The sequence below is a fragment of the Myotis yumanensis genome, unplaced genomic scaffold (genome assembly GCF_028538775.1).
Source record: "Myotis yumanensis isolate MYYU_CA2020_CCGP unplaced genomic scaffold, mMyoYum1.0.hap1 SCAF_21, whole genome shotgun sequence".
NCBI classification, from domain to species: Eukaryota; Metazoa; Chordata; class Mammalia; order Chiroptera; family Vespertilionidae; genus Myotis; species Myotis yumanensis.
In genome coordinates this window covers 14,838,150-14,858,895 of record NW_027223772.1, presented here as the reverse complement: position 1 = coordinate 14,858,895, position 20,746 = coordinate 14,838,150, and the positions used below count along the sequence as shown (strand labels likewise).

General features: G+C 45.7%; 1 pseudogene; it reads right to left on the bottom strand.

The window, feature by feature from the left end:
• Positions 1–572: 572 nt before the first annotated feature.
• Positions 573–20,746, bottom strand: part of LOC138998973 (large ribosomal subunit protein uL30-like) — a 74,140-nt pseudogene continuing 53,966 nt past the window's right edge.

The following is a 20,746-nucleotide window of genomic DNA, read 5'->3' as shown; positions in this document are numbered from 1 at the left end:
ACGCTCTATCCACTAAGCCAAACCGGTTAGGGCATAGCTTTGAGGTTTAGACCCCTTAGAGGAGGAACAGGAGGCGGAGAATAGTCTCATTCAATGCCCATGCGTGCCCTGCACAGCCACTCCCTTAAGCATTAAGCCCTCAGGACACGGAGGTTGTGGCCACATCAGATAATCTTAGGAACAAAGCCTAAATTCTGGTCCACCTAGAGCTAATACTTAGGCCTCAGTTGTGTTTCAGCTCCAGGCCCAGAAAAGCAGCGAAACCAGACCAGTGATGACGTGGCTCCTCGGGCCCAGCTGCGCTGCCCAATGCCCCTGCCCTGTGCCCACCAAGCAGTGAAGACCGCACCCTAGAAGAGTCCCCGGGGGAGCTGGTGGATTCTCTGCGGGGGCTCCTTGCACCTCCCCGAAATCCTGCCTTAGAAAACAGGTGCAAACCCCCTAAGGCAAGGGCCAGGGCATGTGCTCTCTATCGAGTACTCCTGCGCCTCAACGGATTTATTCCAATTTCACAGCACTCACTGTTTGTTGACTGACCAGCTTGCAAAAGCCACATTGGCACGTCCCTCAGCTCACCCTCCCAGCAAGCCTGCTGATTGGTCTCGTTCCCGCCTCTCGCCCTCTGCACAGCGGGGGGTCTGCTTCATTCGGCTGCGTGGAGACCACTGGAAGGGCCACGGGAAGTTGTTTGCTTGTTGGACGCTTTTCCAGCCGCGTAGATCTCATGGACAGGACCCTCATGCAGATGATGTCATACTTACCGCGGCATCCAGCAATCACTGTTACGCTTGTGTTGAGTTTGCCATAACCACTTGTGGATCGGTCATTTACTGGCGTCAGGTTTGGGTCCCCCATGCACCATATGGTTCCAGCACCCTGGGCGTGTTCATCGAGCCTGGCTGAGCTTAGCCAAGGGGCCCTTGGAGACCTGGCGAAGGCGAGGGCGCTGCAGCACCTCTCGGCCCTTTGGGCTCACACCACTGATACCTCTGACCCTGATGACGATGTCAATTCGGTTCCACGGGTACCTGGCAGTTACCAGCTTTTCTTGCCATCCTGGACATCCGAGTCTCAGTTCTGCGCATCTGCCTGTGGTAGTGCTTAGCTTTCTCATAGGTCAGCTTCCTCCTGGCTTTTCAAAGCGTCCTCGGGGCAAACGTCTTCCTCAGGAGCTTGCTCTTCAGCTCTGGGAAACTCCTTTGCCTTGCCCTAGGGCAGCGGTTCTCAACCTGTGGGTCTCGACCCCTTTGGCAGTCGAACGACCCTTTCACAGGGGTCGCCTAAGACCATCCTGCATATCAGATATTTATATTACGATTCATAACACTAGCAACATTACAGTTATGAAGTAGCAACGAAAATAATTTTATGGTTGAGTCACAACATGAGGAACTGCATTGAAAGGACCAGAAGGTTGAGAACCGCTGCCTTAGGGGTTTCGGCAGCAGAAACGACTTCCTCTCTTCTGCACCCTGGTGGTCCAGCCTGGATTCCGCCCTCAGGCGCGTTGTCTTTGCTTCTTTCTCCTAAGCTCCAAGGGCCCTCCTTTTGCCTTATAACTGTTTCCTGAATCCGCACAGCCCAGCTGATGCCTCCTCTGCCTCTGACTTTCTAAATAAACGTTCTCTTGCAGCAGAGTCCTGGCTCTGAGTTCTTTCTTAGCTGAATTGAAGAGCCGAGGTCCAGCTCCACAGCTAACAGTAACACGCTGGCGATGTCTTTTACATTGTTTTTCTTTCTCCAGTAAAACATCTGTGCCTCATAGTTTTTAGAAATCAAATCAATGTATGCAAACAGTAAAACTGTTTTCTAAGTGCAGCCTGGAGGGATCAGCCAAAGGCCTTGCATGCATGCATATAAGCATCACCAATGGACACGGACACTAGGGGGCTGAGGGCACGAGCGGGGCCGGGGTGGGGGTTTGGGGGGATAAGGACACATTTGTAATACCTTAATCAATAAAGGAAAAAAATGAAGAGAAAAAATACTCTTATTTCCAATGCGGGCTTTTCTGTGTACAATAGCCCCACCCCCATCCATGGTTTTACTTTCTGTGGTTTCAGTTATCTGTGGCCAACTGTGGTCTGAAAATATGAAATGAAAAATTTCAGAAATAAACAATTGTGCGCCATTAAAAAAACAGAATAAAAAAGAAAAGTGCAGCCTCAGGGGCTGCCTCTTCACTGTCTGCAGTGAGCCCAGCGCGGCATGCGGGGTCTGGGCAGCGCTCACCTGCTGCCTGCAAGGTCCGGCGGGGGTTTGGACAACACCCAGCCTGTGCCCACGCCCCTCCGGGATTGCTGGTCCGGGCAGTTGGCTGGGCACATGTGCTCAGCGCTCCCTGCCCTCCTACCTCACCAGGACTTGCGGGGAGGGGATGAAACTATAAGAGACCACGGTAGGCACGGCCCGCGGACTAGAGCTTTCCAGAAGGTGTGCTCTTGCTCTGAGAGATAAACAAGAGGACCCTCCGTGAGCAGGGCCTACAAAGAGGCTTCCTTTCTCTGGATGTTTATTCTAGCGAAACAAGTGCAAACAAGCAGTGTGAGAGGGAGAGAGAAGTTGTTCTTCATTCTGCTAGCAGTTATTTCCGTAGCTGCAAATAGGAAATAGGTTTTTGCCCTGTTTTTTGAGTTCCTCATTTTGCTCCTTTAGATTCACACATTGACTACAGTGTTTAATGATGTCACTTGGGCTCAAATTTTTATTTTTCATCTGCTATTTTACTTGTCTTTGCCTCCTTCCGATTTTTGACAGGCATGTCTCCATTTCTCAGAAAAGAGGCGATGACAGAAGCCGAGTTTGGAGTGAGCCTGGTCGGGGCCATGAGCCAAGGAAAGCAGGAGGCCTGGGAAGCCAGAGGCGAGGAACAGCCCCCGGAGGCACCAGCAGGAGCACGGCCTTGTCAGCACCAGGACCGCTGGCCTCCAAACCTGCACAGTGATAAGCTCTGTGTTGTTTTAAACTCAAACCACTAAGTTTATGGTCACTTGTTAGGGCAGCAACAGGAAACTCCTACGGCCTCCTGGGGTTTTGTCTATGGGTTATGTGCCATTGTGGCTGGGGTGCTAGACATATGTTCTTCCACTTCGTCTTCTAAACCCCAGGACTGCTGCTTTACAGAGGAAGAGCCTGAAATTCAAGGTGTTAGCACCTCAGTAAATGTCACGCAAGCACATCCTTGGGTGGCGGCTTACCCTCGCCTTTGGAGGCCAAGTTCTGACTCTTGTCATCCACTAGCTCCCTGATGGAAGAGGCAAAACCTACCTTCAGGGCTTACAGTTCACAGGAGCGGAGATTTGGGGTTGGAAAAAAGAAGAAAAAGACTAAATTGCCAGTGTCTCCGAGGGAAGGGTACAGTTTGTCTGTTGGTGGTCAGACCTCTGTGATCCTGTGGGAGGAAGTTAGAAGTTAGCGGAGCGAGGAGATGGGCCGGCACAGAAAGGAGATCACCAGGCGAAAAGCCCCCAGTGCCTGGAAGGGACAATTGCAGGCGGGGCCTCATCCCCAGGGTGACCTTTCCCCCCCTGGCATATGGTTTGGACCCCTGACCTTTCATCTCTAGGGATAACATCTGGGCCTCAGTTGTATTTCAGCTCCAGGCCCAGAAAAGCAGCAAAACCAGACAAGAAACCCCACAACTGCCTCAGGACCAGCTGCTTTGGATAATGACCCCTGCCCTGGTGCCAACCAATCAATCAGTGGAGACCACACCCTAAAAGGACACACCTGGGAAGCTGCTGAATAGTCCGTGGCTCCTTCCCCTGGAACCTCCCCTACAGTCTCCACCCTTAAAGCCTTTAGGACAGAGAGCCCAGCACCTCTCACTCCCGGGAGCACAGCCTCACCTCCTCCTCTCCCCTCCCCCTCCTCACCAGTGCAGCACCTTCACCTTCCTCACTTCCAAGCTCCAAGGGCCCTTCCTTTGCTTCTGTAACTTGTTTCCTAGCCCATTTCTTCTAGGTGTTACTTCTTCCACCTCTGTGACTTTCTAAATAAACTTTCTCTTATAGTGTGAGTCTTGGTCCTGAATTCTTTCCCAGCCAGAATCCAAGTACCCAGGTTGTGAACCCATGTCCGGTCTAACACCTGGTGCTGGTCTCATCATCATCAACAATCCGACCGTCCTTTGTTTGACACCAGGTCTGGGCTCTCTGTCCTTTCCTTGGGAAGCATCCAAATGCTGGTGAAATACAGAGCAGCTGGGACACCTCAGCCTCCACACACAGAGGTAACCAAGTGGCGTGCAGGCCAGAGAAGTGTGGCTGCAACGTCTCCTCTCTGCAAAGTGGACCCATCTGGGGAGATGAGGAGCCCGGACCTCTCTCTAAAGAGGGGGCTTATGTCCCTACCCCACCACACTGAGGCTTCTCTACCATCTCTTAGAACCCTTCAACCAGGGTGACAAGACAGCATGACAACAAGCTGTGATGGACAGTCCTTTGTAGCCTTGCTGGGCAGGTGACCCAGCTGGGAGGTGTGGACGAAAGGGGGCCACATGCTAACCTGACCAGCTCAGGGGAGGCCTGTGTGGTGGCCTTCAAACTCAGAGACCTAAAGTAACCACAAAGGGTGGTCTGAAATTAAAACTTTTTAACTAAAGGCAGTTTATGGCTGGTAGTCATGTCCTAGGCCAGTATCTTCCCTGACAAAGGTCAATCTTTACCTTAACTGAGCCTGTTGATTGTCTTTTGCATCTACCATAACATACCTTTAGAATGTTAGGATAACTCCCCTTTTTCCAGACCTCACAGGGCACAACCAAGACACCAGGGCAGAGACCATAAATCCTCTCATCGTTATCATTTTGTTAGTTGTTGACTGTTAACCATCCTGTACCCACCTCTGTAAAAGGTGTATGTGTCTATCATTTTACTTTTCATCCAATCCCAGAGATTTCCCCTCTTAGCTTTCTCCCACCTCTCTAAACTCTCACCAATGGATTTCATGTAACCCACTGTGTTTGTCTTTTGATTGTAATGTATAAAACAAGGTGCAAAACTGGAGCATTCTTAACCCATTGAGATTTTGCTTCCTGGTGTAAGAAACATGCCTTTGATTCGTCTTCATAGAAAAGAAAGAGCATGTGGCCAGGCGGTTCCTGAACTTCCCCAGAGCAAACAGGATGTAGGGGGTGGGCGAGGGTGAGAGCTGTGCATGTGGCTGGTAGCACATGTTCCAGGAAGATTCCCCTAGACAAGTGGTCAGCAAACTGCAGCTCGCGAGCCACATGTGGCTCTTTGGCCCCTTGAGTGTGGCTCTTCCTAAGCCTTAGGAGCACCCTAATTAAGTTAATAACAATGTACCTACCTTTATAGTTTAAGTTTAAAACATTTGGCTCTCAAAAGAAATTTCAATCATTGTACTATTGATATTTGGCTCTGTTGACTGTAATGGAGCGACCCACGGAGACGACCACCAGGCACTCAGATCAAGATTTAGGAGCCTTTATTAAGCTGGCCAGCAACTACAGTTACAGCACCCTGCTGAAGCAAAGGCTGAACTGCAGTGCTGACTACAGGAGTTACAGCGTTTTTATTTGCAAAAACCACAAAGTTAGTTACAAAGCCTTGTTTACACAATTTGTTCCCAACACAGTACAGCATCAGTACAGTGACCACCTTCCTACCTATGTGTTCTGGGAACAGAGAGCACAGTGTGCCCCGCCTGGCTGAAGAGCCAGATATACAGCCCAGCACATTCCCTACTGGTCTTATTGGGAATCAAATCATTGATTCTGCTTCCTGCCAGCCTTCTTGATTTGTGTGCGGTGAATCCAGCGCTTCTTTCCCCTGACTTTGACAGCAGTTGGGGTGCTTAGGATGACCTGGAAAGGCCCTTCCCACCGAGGCTCAAGAGTACCTAGATCGTGTCGCTTCACCCAGACCAAATCACCAGGGGCACACACAGGTGGGCTGTTCCGGTTGAGCACGCAGGCTTCCTGATGAGCTGCCTGGGCGATTTGGTGCACAGCCGCTGAGCTGGTCTGGAGTGCCTGTAAGGACTTGAGGAGATTTCGGTAATGGATTTCAGCTTTTCTAGATTGGGTTTCCATGTAAGCTGGTGAGATGGGTAGGTCAGGGACTGGAAGAGTCACGGGAATCTGTAAAGGCCCCACTGATTTTAGGGCAGCCTCCTGGGCTGCATCGTCTGCAGCCTAGTTCCCTCTTGCTTCTGGGGAGTCCCCTTGTCTTCATACATAGAAGTGGAAAGACTTAGTTACATCGGGCAGTGCCAATTGGCCCATCGTCCTTGCTCTGCTCATGTCTGTCTAACTGCCTACTATATTACCTCAAGGATCCTGGCTCAGAATTGTTTCAGGGAAAATGGACGTTGGATTTCTTCTTTAATTACTTCCTGCTGAGGCGGGTCAGAAGTTTCTCTCAGAGCCAAGAGATCCTTGCTGTCTGTCAGAGGGACTACGAGGCCTGGGCACAGAAGGAGGTGGGCTTGTGACCTGGCAGAGAAAAACTGTAACAAATGGTCTGGTGGGAGGGAAAGAAAACATTTCAGTTTTAATAACTTCTATTGAAATAGAGTTTTTCTCCTTAAAATTATCCCTCTGTTTATTAAAATACTAATTTATTTACTGTATTCAATTTGGCCTGATTGTTTGCATAAACACAACAAGAATGGTAACTGACTACCTTTGCTGGAATTTCATGATTGAATCTTAATGTGCCCCATAGGGCCAGGAAGCGAAGCCATCTAGCTGACATCAGGCCTGCCTGCAGTATCTGCTGAGTTAGGTGAATTCCTCACCTGCAGTGGCTCTGCCCAGGCCCATTGTCCTTGCTTTAAGGTCCTTCTCAGCAGCCCTCCTACTAGTCATGGCCCAGAGTGCATGGGGGTTCCGCAGGGACGCAGAGATGCCCTTATTGCTCCCCTTGTACTCTGACCAACTGCCAGTGATGGTAGGGCATGGGCCTGACGCTCCAGCGCCAGCTATTTTCAGGGCTACCAAGCAAGATACCAGGCTTTCTCCATGACACTCTTATTGGCTTCAAGTCTTCAGAGCTCAGACAAGGCTCTTTAAAACATGATACTCCAGTCAAAATTTTCAGTCAATAAAACCACTATTGGAAACTGGTCTTATTGAATTTATGCAAAGAAATGTATTGCCATGATTTATTTATTAAGTATTGCCAAATTTTGGAGGAATTACATAAGGAGAAAAAGCTACTGACCTGCCTTAAGATCTTCTGATTTTCTTTGTCAGTCCTTTTTATGGACTCTCCAGAGTTATAACAAAACAGTAACTGTTGGATTTCTTTTATCAGTCCCCCCTAAGTCCTTTGACATAACTATTTACCCTCTGTTTAGGGAGGCAGAATATAAATTATTTACTCTTTCTGGCTTACTGGCCTGTATTATTTAATTAATTTCCTTTTAACATTTCTCTTCTCCTTCTTATTACATACACAACCTTTATAAATTTTACACTTATAAATTAGCCTTCAAACCTTCTTTCTATGTCCTTTAAAAATGCATAACCATGCCTCAGACCTTCTACTCAGTAATTCCTTATTCTTAGAAACCTCAATCCTTTAATGATTACTATAAAGTAAACAGCCAATATTTCTTAGATTACTAAGAACAGGTAAGAACTGCTTCCCTATGTAATTTCAAGTATATTGTATCAGTCTAATTTAGTATTGGAAGGGTTAAAGAGAACAAAACAGGACAGAGAAAAACTTACTGTGCTTAGTAGCAGCTTGCGGCCTTGAGTCCAGCATAGTTCAGATAAGTAAATATCAACAAAAACTATCTCTCCCTGCTCTCCCTGCCGACGCCCACTGCCCCCCCCCCCCCCGCACCACTTTTCTGCATTAGCCATTTACTCTGTCCTTAGCTGCTCTCCCTCCTAGATTTTTCCTTCTTTACTCTAAGCCCCAGAGGCTCAAATCCTTCTCCTCTTTTCCTGAGACCTCATCCTAGGAGTCATTGGGCAAGACCTTAGGGTCTGTCTTTTTCCGCCACTTGGGGGCTCTGTCAGCAAAATAGTCTGTCTCTGTCCTAATTTTTCTTCAGGGCATTGGCATTTCTTTAACCACCGGGGTTTCTCAGTGAGGATGTCTACACATATCTGGATGTAGGGAATTTGGTCAGGGTGGCAGGATGACCATAAACAATGTGATGAACCCGATATGCCTCCCTAGATCAAAGGACTGGTGGATGGCCACCCAACCCCAAACGTGGGCCACTCTCGTTCACAAAATTTCTGTAAATCAAAATAATTAATGGGGGTGGTGTAGTCCTCTCCACATCTCTTGAAGTCCTGAAAATTCTCAAGAAAACATTGTAAGGGGGTCGACGAAGACGACTGACCCTGACCCATTTTGACAAAGACAAAGACAACAAAGAACAAAGACAAAACAAACCAGACAATGCAACCTAAGGTTGCCCAAACCAGGACCCCCAGACGCCATCGCATCTGGGCGGTCAGACTCTGAGGTTCCGCTGAGTCCAGCCCTCTTTTGAGTCCTAAAGGGAAAGTTCCACAGACAGATACCAGATTCTTACCTCCCCGCTGGAGGTCCAGGTGGCTCGTCGTTTTCGGATTGCAGTTTTGGGAGGAAAACACTCCGCCTCCCTGGGACCCGGGACGGAGACTGGAGTGTCCTCGCCTGGGGCGTCCGGGGTGTCCACCGGCAACTCGGCCGAAGTGGATCTCACTGGGGCCTCCAAATGTAATTGGGCGACCCGTGGAGATGACCACCAGGGACTCAGATCAAGATTTAGGAGCCTTTATTAAGCTGGCCAGCGACTACAGTTACAGCACCTTGCTGAAGCAAAGGCTGAACTGCAGTGCTGACTACAGGAGTTACAGCGTTTTTATTTGCAAAAACTACAAACTTAGTTGCAAAGCCTTGTTTACACAATTTGTTCCCGACACAGTACAGCATCAGTACAGTGACCACCTTCCTATGTGTTCTAGGAACAGAGAGCACAGCGTGCCCTGACTGGCCGAAGCACCAGATATGCAGCCCAGCACATTGACTAATGAGTTTGCTGACCGCTGGTCTAGACAAAGGGAGGTGGAGGCAACTAGAAAAGGCCCCAGCCCCCTTTTTTAAATAACTCAATGGGACACAGCAATACCTGGGCAACCTATTAGGAAACAGGTGACCAAATAGTCCTCAGCCAATGAGGAACTGGAGGAGGGTCTAAATCAGTGGTTCCCAAACTTATTTGGCCTACCGCCCCCTTTCCAGAAAAAATATTACTCAGCCCCTGGAAATTAATTTTTTTAAAATTTTAATAGCAGTTATTCATCGCCCCCAAATGCACCTGTGGCCATCACCACCCCCCTGGATCGCTGCAGCACCCACCAGGGGGCGGTAGCACCCACTTTGGGAATCACTGGTCTAAATAAATAGGCTGTGTCCCTGCCCCACGGTTGATCCCGTACAACGAGTGCCTACTCTCGAGAGTGTTATTAAAAGTCTCATTTTACCACACTTCTGTTTCCTAGTCTGTCATTTGACATTTGGACAGGTGAGCCATTTCTCACACTGGCATTGTCGACACTTTGGCTCAATAAACTCACAAAAATTCTTCACAGGTTTGAACGTTTCTTACATTGACAGAGTGGCTCACACCCTAAGTAGGACGGCAAGTCAGATCTGTGATGGCTGGTGCCTTCCTGGCTTTCTGCACTCGTCTTCTTTCTTTTTTCCATTCATTCCTCCTTTGCTCTGATTCCACATTTGCCTTTTCTCCTCTTTACCATTTTTTTTTCTGAAGACTCCTCTGTGAAATACCCTCTCACTCCCTAATTCTCTCATTTTCCCTCCCTCCAGGTCATCCTCTGAAGTGACTGGGAGGAACATGACTTGGCAAGCAGCACTGGGAATCTCAGACCCTTACATCTGATCACCCCATTCTCAGCTAATGCTCACTTGCAAGTAGTAATACTGTTATGATAATCGGGATATTATTTAACAGGAAAGGCGTAAAGGGGAGACTAGATAATGTAGGCTTGCCATTTCTACAACTTTGCCAGGAAGCTGCAATTTAACACTGTCCAAGTCTGTTCCCCACTGGTCAAAGGCAGTTTGGATGGATGCCCAGTAAAGTCTGAGTGACACGGGAAGGTGCTTGCCCATCAGTCCCATCTGTGAGCAAGTCAGTGGTCAAAACAGGCCTGGCCACTGGCAGGGCAGGGAAACCTGAATATGTAAACTCCCAGACCAGGGAGTTCGCTTGCTCTTGGCTCTCGCCCTCTAGCTCCCTTGAGACTCCTGTTGCAGGGGGTGCATTTCCCTGCGTTGGTCCTCGTGGCTGTGGCCATGTGGGCTCCACATGGTGGATAAATAGCCTGAGTCAGCCTGTGCTGCACTGGGCCCGCTGCGGCACGGAACATAGGCTGCACACTGGCCCTGCTTCCGGCTCTGCTGAGCCCACAGCTGCCCTTTGCCAGGACGGGGCTAAGGGACCTGGACCCTCGCAGCCTGAGCGATGTAACCCCACACGAATGAAGTCTGCTACCACATCTCACTCTCCCATGGGGGCTTCTGAAAATACTTACACCAGTGGCACCCCATGATCCCCACTCCCATGAGCAAGGGGAGACGGATTCTCCAGCAGCAGCAGGTCATCTTTATTCCAGCAAGCGGAAAGAAAACAAAACAGAGCTTCCAGCGAGGCCCGCAGCCACCAGTTACTTCCCAGCATTTCTCCTATTTTGCATTCCGACGCAGGAGGGCTCATCACTGTCAATTAGGTCTTTGTCTTCAAAACTTTTGAAAATAGTTCCTTAATTTTCCTGATAAACTACATTTCTTGTAAGAAGGAACTTTGCCTTTTCCCCATAAGGCCCATGGTTCCTATATTGAATAGGTGTCTGAAATGACAATTTCAGACTGGGAATACTGCTATATTCACAACTTCGTTTATATTTGCAGAATAAGTCCATATTATTATGGTGATAACAAGGCTGCCATCCTTTTACTATGCAAATTTCTTCCATTTTAGCTGAGTGAATACTTTCCCTCTGTCTACTAGAATAATTTGAATAACAAAAGATGCAGAATGGTAAGAATAGGCTGCCTTGGTTAATTCAGCTGAAAACTGCTTATAAAGAAGTTTCTAGAATAAAAATGATAACCCTACCATAGGTCATTTAGCAGCTGTTACAGTGGAAATAGGTCCAATAAAATGATGGGATCCCTTGAAATAAAATTCAATATTTGTATTTGGCAGGAAGATGAGACTTGTGAACTCTGAATTTCAACTTTAAAGTTTTGGGTTTTTTTCTTCATTGCTTAGTGAGAAGAGGCTGCAAGGATTGCAGCAAAAGCACATATGCACACGTGTGGAAAGAGAAGCTATACTCATGGGTAAAAACGGGCACTTTACTTCTAGATTTTCTGCTTTACACCTATCTTGAAATACACCATTGTGTCTTTGAAATGCATTTTTTAGAAATGCAAACTGCAATTTTTTTTCTCAAAACCTGATTCTTATAACTGCACTAGAGGCCCGGTGCATGAAATTCGTGCATGTGAGGGCCCTAAGCCCGGCCTGCGCACTCTCGCAATCTGGGACCCCTCGGGGGATGTCAAACCAGCAGTCAGGCCCTAGCTGGCTTGGGTCAGTGGATAGAGGGTCAGCCTTTGGACTGAAGGGTCCCAGGTTCGATTCCGGCCAAGGGCACATGCCTGGGTTGCGGGCTTGATTCCCAGTAAGGGGTGTGCAGGATGCAGCCGATCAATGATTCTCTCTCATTATTGATGTTTCTATCTCTCTTTCCTTCTCCCTTCCTCTCTGAAATCAATAAATAAATATATTAAAACAAACAAACAAACAAATAAACAAACAAACAAAATCCAGGACTGCTAGCTGCTAACTGCTCGCCTGCCTGCCTGATCGCCCCTAACTGCTCTGTGTGCCTGCCTGCTCAGTGCGTGTCATAACAACTGGTCATCTGCCATTCGGTCAATTTGCATATTACCCTTCTATTATATAGGATTTGTATTTGAAATATTCCTTCTTTGAATAAATGCACAAGGAGTAGAACTTCTTGCAAGTATCTTTTATGCAAGTATCTTTTAGCACAGTGGTTCCCAACATGGGGCACACACCCCCCAGGGGGACAATTTGATTTTTAAGGGGGGCAATTTGAGAATGAGTTAACAGTGAACTTTTTTGCATTTCTTATGGTTCTAGGAACCTCATATACAGCATATAAATACATATTGTGACATATTTATGCATTTCAGTTCTCTATTATATGTTTTGTAACTTTGCTGTTTTTTCATATCACTTCATATTATTATTATTTATTATATGTTTTGTAACTTTGCTGTTTTTTCATATCACTTCATATTATTATTTTTTTAACAATTTCTTAGTGATTTCTTCCTCAGTACTTCAACTGTCCTTTCTTTCTTTTATTTTTCTCTTTCATGGATGCCATGTTCTTTGGAAGCTTGTTTAGACCAAGTTAATGGCCTTTTAGTCTTCCTCCATGTGAACAGGAGTTCACTGTTTGAATAATAAGAATTATGTCATGGGGTGGGGAGAGGATCAGGATTTTAGAAATGCTTAGGTGGGGCATGGCCAACAAAATGTTGGGAACCACTGTTTTAGCACATTTAGTTTTGAATTACTCCTGTGTAATACAATGTGCCTCTTTCGTTTTAATTCCTAGCTTAAGCCTCCTCATGTCAGAAATGTGACCTGCTCATTTCCTTCACTCCTACTTAATAAATCCTATGCCCTTGAATCATACTTATTCTCCCAATCCTCATATTCAGGATGTTACTACATTTTACAAGAACTCATTAGTGATCCTCTTAGCTGCATGTGCTACGTATTGAAATGCTTCTACAACTTGGCCTTTATTGATCCCTTGAACCGACTTCCTTTGAACTGAATGCTCATATTTTATTTGCAATTACAATCGGGTCAGCACCACGGGCTTTCTCCTTTCCTGTCCCGGCTTGCACTGAGTGCTCACCCCCTTGAGCACTGTCACTGCCCAGTCTCACAGGTATCTAGCCGAAGTTTGCTTCTATGTCTTCAATAAAAGAGCAGTGGCTTTATTTTTTATGCCATTGTTATATATAAAACCCCAATATGCAAATAGACCAGACAGCGGAACAACCAAACAACCGAACAACTGAACAATCAGTCACTATGACATGGGCTGGCCACCAGGGCGCGTCCATGGACCATGGTGGGCTTCAGCAGCAAGTGGCAGAGTACAGAACATAGCGGACATTGGCTGTGGTGGGATGTTGGAGCCGGTGGGGGCGCCAGACCAAGGCAGGGCACTGGTCACTATCATCAGGGTGAGCCTCTGGTGGTTACTGAAAATTCTTTGCTCCTGTGCACCACGGTCTGCCAGACACTCGCACCTGCTGCCAGTGCCAGCCCCGATCGCTCAGTGCCATCAGCGGGTGCAAGTGGGGCTGGCACCGTCAATGTGTGGGAGAGGTGGTGGCAGGAGCGGGGCTGCCAGCAGAAAGGGGACCAGGGACTGCAGCGGGAGGGGCCGGATGGGGTCACAGAGGATATGCTGAGCTTCACCCCTGTGCCCACTGCAGCTTCGTGGCCCCAGTTCCTTTCAAGGTGCACAAATTCGTGCACTTGGGCCCGTAGTTGTAAATGACCCAGGTATTAATAACTGGGGACGAGCAAAGTCATGCCATTTGTGCAGCTTTGCCAGAAAGTTGCAATGTAGGCGCATGCACAGTAAAGTCTGGGTGAAATAGGAAGGTACTTGTCTGTCAGTCACACCGGAACAGGTCATTGGACAGAGTAGGCATGGCCCCTGCAAGTGTGGGAAGATTTGAGATACATAAATTCCTAAACAAAGGAGTTCCCTCTCTGCGTGCTGGTTTCCTGGCTCTCTTGTTGCAGAAGTGGGCTCTCCTGCATTTGCCCATGTGGCCCACAGCCATATGGGGCCCACATACGATGCCTGATGGACTGTGACTGCCTTGATGCTACACTGGACCCAGCTCCACATGGAACGGAAGCTCCGCACACTGGCTTTGCTTCCAGCTCTGCTGCGTCCCCAGCTGCACCTCTCCCAGGACTGATAGAGGGAAATGGGACTTTGGAAACCAGAGAGGTACTTCCACACAAATAAAAACCACACCTCCTCCCACAGGGGCCTCTGGGAATGCTTACCGCTGCAGTTCCCCAAGCAATGGCTACAGGCCATCTGTCATTTCTCTAATAGCACTTCCACCATCAGCTGTAAAAGGCCACTTTTTGACTTATGTTCCAACGTTGTTTACATCCATGTCAGTGATTTCATTATTTCTTTAGCCAGAGGAGGTGCACTGCACCGCTTAAGGATGAGCCATACAAAGTGGTGTGTTGATGTGCTTAACAGATCATTTATAATGTTTAGACAATGAGTTTGATGTTAAATTTGTTTTCTTAAGACCTTTGGCTTGCAAATAATAGGAACCAACTTTAACTACTTTAAGTACAAAAAGGTAAGTTGGTTAAAAGGCAGAGGGCATGGTTAAAAAAACCTGAAAGCTCTGAGATTTTTCCCACTTACAAGCTAACAAGTTATATTGCCATAATTCCAGGGATGCAAGCAGAAGGTATGAGTGTCCTGGATCAAAGACAAAAAACATATTACTTCACCAATAGCAGTAGCCAGAATATCAGAATTTGTGCCCATTTACTGAGCTCCATATCCCACAGGATGACACGGAGACTGTCAGATTACACTTGCACACAGTGTGGGTTGTGCTGTAAGTGAGGGTCTCTGACCTTAGGGAGCTCAAATCTTTCTAATAGTCAATTAGTATGCACGCCCATTGCTCTGGAAGGAGACATGATCTTTTTCTTCCAAGAACGTTTGCTATGCATGTATTCTTGCAAAGGTAGTCTGGATCAAAGAACAATTATTACCTCACTTGCAAGATTTGCAGAAAGGCCAGAGGCACATGGAGGATCTTCCCACAAGAATATCAACCTCTTATTACTACACCACTTTGGCTTCTGGAAATTTTTCTCATTAGTGCTCTAATCCTTTAGCCAATCTGATTAATTGAGTGACAGAGGCTAGAATCCAGTCCATTAATTTTTTTTTCTCATAAATCATTTAGTCAAAGCTACTGTTAATAAGACTCTAAGTAGAAGGATTATATCAAACAGCAATATTGACATCAGCCATGACCACAGGGTCTCAGACCCAACCAGCTGAACAAACCCCATCGGGGGCTGCCTCGAAAATGCAGGTGGTCCTTCCCTAATGGGTCTTCCTTCACCTTCCCCCACTTATATTTATATCAAATATTTTTCCTCTGTATGTTGAGAATCTCATCAGACAATGTTTTCATTTCGCCTCAACTGTTAAACATAATTTAAAAAACTTAAGTGGAAGAGAAAAGCCTATTGCATTTAACCACATTTTTAATCTTTCTTTTGTCTTCCTTCCTTCCTGATGTTCCCATATTTCTAATTCTATCATTTCCTTTCTATTTAGACAACTTTCTTTATTCATTTTTAAAGTGTAAGTCTGCTAGAGACAAATTTTCTTATTTTGTTTCATCATTTGGAAATGTCTCAATGTTCCTTACTTTGTAGGATATTTTTGCTAGATATAAAATTATGGGTGAAGTTCTTTTCTTTCAACACTTGAAAATTTTTGTAACACTTTTAGACCTCTTGCTTTTTTTTTTTTATAATATATTTTATTGATTTTTTACAGAGAGGAAGGGAGAGAGATAGAGAGTTAGAAACATCGATGAGAGAGAAACATCGACCAGCTGCCTCCTGCACATCTCCTACTGGGGATGTGCCCGCAACCCAGGTACATGCCCTTGACCGGAATCGAACCTGGGACCTTTCAGTCCACAGGCCAACGCTCTATCCACTGAGACAAACCGGTTTCGGCTGACCTCTTGCTTTTTGATTTAAAAAATGCCTCTATTGGGCCCTAACCCATTTGGCTCAGTGGTAGAGCGTCGGACTGCAAACTGAATGGTCCCAGGTTCGATTCCAGTCAAGGGCATGTCCCTTGGTTGCTGGCACAACCCCGCTGGGGAGTGTGCAGGAGGCAGCTGATCGATGTATCTCTCTCATCAATGTTTCTAACTCTCTATCCTTCTCTCTTCCTCTCTGTAAAAAATCAATAAAATATATATTTTTAAAAATGCCTTTATTGGAATTGCTTCATTACACAGGTCAGAAGCTTTAATTTTCTTTTCAGTTTTCAGAAGTTTAAGTGTGATGTGTCTTAGTGTGCATTTCTTTAGGTTATCATCTTCAGAACTTAATAAGCTTCTTGAATCTGGAACTTTGTGTCTTTTGTTAGATTTAGCCATCATTTCTTTGAATACTTTTCAGCCCCATCCTCTTTCTCTACTTCTTCTAGTATTTCAATGTCTGCCCCTTTTCATTTTATGAGTTTATTTTCTTATGTTGTTCAGACTGTTTAATTTCATTATTGTATCTTCCAGTTCATCCATTCTTCTCTTTTTCTTCTCCAATCTGCTGTTCAACCCATCTCCTGAGTTTTTTATTTAGATTGGTGTATATTTCAATTGCAAAATTTCCATATGGTTCACCTTTTTTATTTAATTTTTTATTGTTGACAATATTGCAGGTGTGCCCCATTTTCCCCCTTTGCCCACCTCCCCTTAACCCCTCCCCTCCGTGACCCTCCCTCCAAGGGCTATGCATATAAGTTCTTTATCTAATCCCTTCACCTTCCTTTTTATAGACACACCTTCCTCTCCTCTGGCATTTGTCCGTCTGTTCCATGTATCCATGCCTCTGGTCTATTTTGTTTGTCAGTTTATTTTGTTCATCAGATTCCACATATTAGTCAGATCATATGGTATTTGTCTTTCTCTGACTGGCTTATTTCGCTTAGCATAATTATCTCGAGGTCCATCCATGCTGTGACAAAGGGTAAGAGTTCCTTCTTTTTCACAGCTGCGTAGTATTTCATTGTGTAAATGTATCAAAGCTTTTTTTATTCACTCATTTATTGATGGACACTTGGACTGTTTCCAGATCTTGCCTATTATAAATAACGCTGCTATAAACATTGGTTACATATATTCTTTCTGGTTGGTGTTTTGGGATTCTTATGATATACACACAGAAGTGGGATTGCTGGGTAAAAGGCAGTTCCATTTTTAATTTTTTGAGGAAACACCATACTGTTTTCCACAGTGGCTGCACATGCCCACCAACAGTGCACTGGGGCTCCCCTTTCTCCACATCCTCGCCAGCACTTGTTTGTGGATTTATTGAAGTAGCCATTCTGACAGGTATGAGGTGATACCTCATTGTAGTTTTAATTTCTATCTCTCTGTTGATTAGTGACCTTGAGCATTTTTTCATATGTCTCTTGGCCATTTATATGTCTTCTTTGGAGAAGTGTCTATTTATGTCCTTTGGCCTTTTTAAAATTGGATTGTTTGTCTTCCTGGTGTTCAGTTGCATAAGTTCTTTGGATATTTTGGAACTTAAGCCTTTATTAGATGTATCATTGGCTAATATATTCTTCCATTAGAGTGGGCTTCCTTCTCATGTTATTGGTGGTTTCTTTTGCTGTGCAGAACCTTTTTAGTTTGATGTAGTCATATTTGTTTAATTTTTCCTATATTTCTCAGGCCCTTGGAGACATATTTTAAAAAATACTGCTCCAAAATATCTGAGACTTTACTGACTATATTTTCTTCTAGGATTTTTATGGTTTCATAACTTATATTCAAGTCTTTTATCCATTTTGAGTTTATTCTTGTGTATGCTGTAAGTTGGTGGTCTAGATACATCTTCTACATGTATCTGTCCAATTTTCCCAACACCATTTATTGAAGAGACTGTTTTTACTCCAGTGTATGCATTTGTCTCCTTTGTCAAATATTAATTGATCAACACCTAACTGCTCCCCTGCCTGCCCGATTGCCCCTAACTGCCCTCCCCTCCTGGCCTAGTCACCCGCAACTGTCCTCTCCAGTGGTGACATCGCCGCCAACACACTGACATCTACACAGTCAAATCTAATCAGTGCTCGACCAGGGGTCCTTCAGCTTGACTTTCACTGCCAGGTCCACCCTTCTGCCCCAGCCCCTCCTCAACACCACTAGTCTGTGTTCCAGTTCTTTAATTTTGTAATTTCAAGAATGATATTTAATGGAATAATACATTATATGACCTTCATAACTTTTGAGATTGGCCTTTTTAAGACTTTAATTTTTTAGAGCTCTTTTAGGTTCACAACAAAGTTGAGAAGGAGGTATAAAGATTTTTTTTCACAAACCCCATGCCCTGACACATGTATAACCTCTCCCATTGTCAACATCCCCCACTAGATTGGTTTGTTTGTTATAAGTGATGAACCTACATTGTGTATAACAACATGTATTCATTATCATAGTATCACACTAAGTATTTTTACTGTCCTAATACTCTTTTGTGCTCTGCCTATTCATCCCACCTTTTCCCCCAAGCCCCTGGGGCCACCAAACTTTTTATTGTCTCCATAGTTCTGTCTTTTCCAGCATGTCATAGGGTTGGAATCATAGTATGTAGCCTTTTCAGACTGGCGTCTTTCACTTAGAGTACACATTAAAGATTCCTTCATGTCATTTTATGGCTTGATAGTCATTTCTTTCAGCACTGAGTAATATTCCACTGATTAAATTTACCCATCACCTATGCAGGACATCTCGGTTGCTTCCAAGTTTTGGCAATTACAAGTAAAGCTGCTATAAACCAACATGTGCAGGTTTTCGTGTGGACATACATGTCAGTTGCTTTGGGAGCACCTGATTGCAGGATCATTTGGGAAGAGCATGTTTCATTTTGTAAAATCTCCCAAACTATCTGACAAAGTAGCTGAACTACTTTGCATTCCAGTCAGCAATGGAGGGGAGTTCCTGCTGCTCCACATTCTCACCAGCATTTGGTGCTGCTGGTTTTCCAGATTTCGCCATCCCAGCAGGTGTTTAGTTGTGTCTCATAGCCATTTTAATTTGCTTTTATCTGATGATATACGACATTTTTCCATACGTTTATTTGCAGTATGTATATCTTCTTTGGTGAGGTGTTGGTAAGGTCTTTTGCCCATTTTTTTTCATTCTGTTGTCCGTTTCCTTATTGTTAGGTTTTCCGAGATCTTTGTCTATTTTGATAACAGTTCTTTGTCAGAAATGTCTTTTGCAGATCTTTTCTCTCAATCTGCGATTTGCCTTCTCACCCTCCTGACAGGATCTATTGCAGAGAAGAGCACTTTCATCTTACTGTTCCAGCACACCTTTCGTATTGTGTCTAAAACGTCATCATCATACCTAAAGTCACCTAGATTTTCTCTTAAGGTGCCTTCTGGGAGTTTTATAGTTTTGTGTTTAACATTTAGATCTGTAATACATTTGAATTAATTTTGGTGAAGGCTTGTATCTAGATTTATTTATTTTTTTGTATGTGGCTGTCCAATTGTTCCCATACCATTTGTTGAAGAGATTATCTTTGCTTCAATGTATTTTCTTTGTTCCTTTGTCAAAGATGTCTAGATTTATTGGGTCTATTTTGGGGTTCTCTCTTGTTCTATTTGTCCATTTGCCTCTTCTTTGGACAATGACACCAATCGAAAGCTCTTTAGTAAGACCATGGCAGGCAGTGTCAGCCTCCCTCTGTGCTCCCCTTCAATACTGTGCTGCTCTGCTGGGCCTTTATCTCTTCATAGAAACTTTAGCTGTTGATTTCCATGAAGTAACTGGATTGGAATTTTGTTTAGGGTTGCATTGAGTCTATACATCAAGTTGGGAAAAGCTGACATCTTGACAATATTGAGTTGTTCTGTCCATGGACATGAACTATCTCTGTTGATTTAGCACTACTTTAGTGCTGTTCATTATGGCTTTGCTCCTGTAGATAGTTTATCAGATTTATACTCGAGATGGCCCCCGGGGCAGGGCCTTAAAGAAGAAGCAGCAGGAGGTGCACACTCAGCAAAGCTTTGTGCCCAGAGACAGTGTCAGATCTGAGCCAGCTCATGGGCAAGGTAAGTGCTGTGGGGCCTGGACTCTCCCCTCCCAGCCACGGGCGCCGGACTTGCGTGGCCAGGTTAGGGTGGAAGTCAAGGAGGTGGCCTGACAGAACTGTGTGGTGTGGGGAGCTCAGGGGACACTTCCTGTGTTATCCTGGGCTCAGTGCCCCCCCATCCCCCGGACAGCCCCTGCCACCCCGCAGCAGCCTCTCCTGGTGGCGCAGGAGGTATCAGTAGGTGGTCTTCGGTTAGGGAGGTGAGACTTTTACAGACGACTCGCCAGGCACTCAGCATGTACGGTCCCCGAGCAGTGTCCTGGTTCAGAGCAGAGGGCCAGGTGACTGGCTGGTGACAGGAGACTGACCTCTGTCTGTTTCCTAGGGGAGAAGCTGAGGTGGAGCCAGGCACAGTGCTGCCTGAGGGACTGTTTATGGACTTGAATTGTTGGATGACCATTTCCAGGTGCTGGCCTCTGTCTCCTTCTCTTCCCGCTTCCCCTTCTTACTGAGACCTCAGGGATGGAATTCCGGTTAAATTTTACGTGCACCTATTTCTGTTTGGGGTGTGATGCTCTGGCTGAGAGAAATGTTAAAGCAATTTTGATACAGAAACCCCTAGAACTGCAGACAGGCATATGACTGGCCACTCTGCCCAGTGACTGTGGGCAGTGAGTCTCGGCTTCCCATGGCTGCCTGGGCTAGCAGGGCACCAGCAAGGCAGGTGTGGGAACCATGCCAGAGTATGCCAGATGGCCAAGGCCAATTAGAG